A 3,184-nucleotide genomic window follows, 5' to 3' on the forward strand; every position below is an offset into this window, starting at 1 on the left:
CAGCATACAGCATGTCAGCCCAGCACTTTGAGCATGTGCGCTGACACTTTGTAGATGTGGTAGGCAGAAAAAGGTCTATGCAGGGATGTGTGCTTTTTAGCTGCTGCCTGTGCCACTGGCAATTAATTGATCAGGAACAATTGGAACAAAATGACCGTAAGTGCAAAAATGATGTACTTATGTGGATAATACTTTATGCATCACTGTTAGTGTCAAAATAAATAATACTGCTTAACAATGGCATGGTTTAATGTTATATGCCTTAAAAACACTTCTAATGGTAAGGTTGGATACTTTAACTGTTGAGCTGTTAATGCTCTTTCTAGTTTCAGTGCTGCTGTAGGTGTGGAAAGACGGTTTGCTTTGTAGACTACTGAAGGGTAGACTCAAATGGGTTTTCATGATGCCTCAGGAGGGCATCCTCCTCCTGAGAAGCTTTTATGCTAGTCAGAACAATGCTGTTGTCCACTGAGACTCTCCATCCTCATGTGTTCATTTGTTTGCTGCACCAGGTGTCACCATTTTTCTGTTTAGTCTCTAGACATTCCAGGAAAAATAATATTAGGCAGATTTTTGTTTGCGGCTGTGTCTGTAACTGTCCTTGTAGCACAGAATAAACCTGAAGGATTCAGCAGTTCCTGCTGATAACAGTCTCTGTTGGACTACTGAGAAGGCTTTGTCCTTCTTTATAGAGTCAAAAAAAAATGTGCGTAGTTTAATTATATGTTTGCCCAGTTTTTGCATTTGGATCTTTCCTTTATTGCTTCTCCAAATTTATGCCATTAAAGACTAGTGGACATCAGAGGCAACTCAGTAGTAGTCAGCAGCTCAGAGGTTTGGGCCCTGTGAATATCAGGTTTTCATGTAAGAGGAAAAAAAGAACCTAAATAAAACATCTTTAACGATATTAATTGTCCTCAGGTTTGCAAGATTTCTGTTGATCTTTTCTTTTTATTTATTTAAATATTTACATGCAAGTATTGAGTTAACTGACTGTACGATTTTTCAACCAGATTGTTTTAATTAAATTTCAAAGTAGAGAAAAAGCAACTTTCTTCTACCTTCAGCATATTTGATTTTCACAGGTATTGAATTGGATTTAAGAGGAAAACATTATGATTCCTCCAATACATTTTAATTGGATTAATTAATTAATTCTTCAGTTTTTAATGATCAAAACCTGTTAAGTAGGTGAGAATGCACTGTTGCATCTTCCAGGACAGAGGTCAGAAGCTTACCCAATAGCAAACCCAGTATTTAATTACCTTAACCTATGACTGAAGAGGTGATTGCAGCACTCTGCATGACAAGTAAGTAGTGCATACCCTGCATAAATCATATTCATTATGTACTGTCATTATTCAGTGATGTTCTACTTATTCTTGATGTATTAAGATTTTTAAGCCAGGGATATAATTCTCCCTGTCTTCCTTTTTTTTTTTTTTTTCCCATTATCAATGCTGATTGATGTAAGTGTAAATTACACAGACAAGAACATTCCTAATACTCTTCCATGAGTTTTTAAGGGAATTAAAAATATACACAGAACACTCGAGCTCCAGAAGTTTTACCTAATGATTTAAACAATGAGGTAAAACATTGCACTTCTTTAATATTGCGAAGGGCCCAAAAATATGATGGCAAAGATAAGCTCCTAATGACAACAGAAGCCTTTGTAGTTGAATTTAATGTGAACATGCAAAATCTTAAAGATGTTCTGCAATTGGAAAGATCAGGCAAGTAATTCCATGCTGCATGATACTCCTGTATGTATCATTAGGGTTCTGTCATGTCTGGTTATAAAATCGTAACTGCTTATATAAAATTAGCACTGAAGTTGTAGAAGAACTAGCTGTGACCCCACTGTAGGTGACCAAAGCTGCTGTACAGTCCTAGTGGCACATGCTACATGAGAAGAAGCTCTCATTTTGAACCATGATGATCAGCACTTTAAATACAGACACCTTTCGGTACCTTTGGACCACTGAATGCAGTTGTCTCAAACTGCTACTGAAAATCAGTATCTATCCTGTGTGAGCACCCAGTGAGAAATATCTACAATTAGCTGGTGATAAAATAGATTTAAATGAATTTAAATGAACCCAGCTCCCTGGGTACCTCACAAAACACTACACAGTGCCTATTTTTTTTGTCAGGAGGAGGAAGGGGATGCTAAAATACTACACTCGAATCTGTCAAAGCTCTTTAAAGTTATCTTCTCCCACCCCTGCTGCGTATTCCCATTTGACAGCTTCTGCCTCCTTCTTCGTGCCATTGTGTACTATTTGTGAGGCAATAAATAGGATCACTGAAATAACCGAGGTCTGAAGAAATCTGTGAGCCTTTATTCAAACAAGGAAGTTCAGTGAAGTAAGAGGCAAGTTATGCCAAGTTGCCAGTATCCCCAGCTGATAACAGTCCAAGAAGATACAACAGCACCTGGCAATACCTCAGAGCAAGACCTGCTCCACCAAGCTTCCTGCGTGTGTGTGTAGACCCTGAGACATGCAGTAAGCCATTTTTTTAACCTGGTCCCAGCAAAATAACCAATTCCTGGTGCTGAGCAAGCCTCGACAGCTCGGAGCTCCCAGGCAGCAGCAGGAGAGCCGCTCCTCGCACACCCACACCCACTTCTGAGGCAGCTACACCAAGTTGGGACAGCAAAGCTCCACTCGTGGCTGCTCCTACTTCAGGGAGATATTGTTTTTTAAACTTTAAAAGGAAGAAACGAAAGCACACAAACATTAGGAGAGATTATTCGTTTATTAGTAAATCATCAGACTGAGTTCAGCGGGAAGCGCGGCTCAGCATAGGAGCCAGGTGAATCTGAGCTCGGAGACCCCGCCCGCTCAGCCTCTCGTCAATCCCAGCTGGGGCTGTAAAAAATTAAAACAAAACAAAAACAAAACACTTTTTTGCGGCTGGTTTCGGCTCGCCCACCCCCCCCACACACACCAGAGGAGCCGCCTGACAGACCCCGAGCCCGCCAACGGAGCGGCGCCGCTCACGTCATTTCCGTATTCCAGACGGTAGGCGGCTCCTTTACGCAGCCGGAGAGGGGCCGGGCCGCATAGGGGCCGGGCCACGCAGCCGCCGTATCCCCTCACGGAGGCGCGGCCGCTCTCGCGAGAGGCGCCGCGGAGGGCGGGGGGGCGGTGGCGGCGGCGGGCGGGGCCGCGGGGGG

The sequence above is a fragment of the Cygnus atratus genome, chromosome 6 (assembly GCF_013377495.2).
Source record: "Cygnus atratus isolate AKBS03 ecotype Queensland, Australia chromosome 6, CAtr_DNAZoo_HiC_assembly, whole genome shotgun sequence".
In the NCBI taxonomy this organism is placed as follows: Eukaryota; Metazoa; Chordata; class Aves; order Anseriformes; family Anatidae; genus Cygnus; species Cygnus atratus.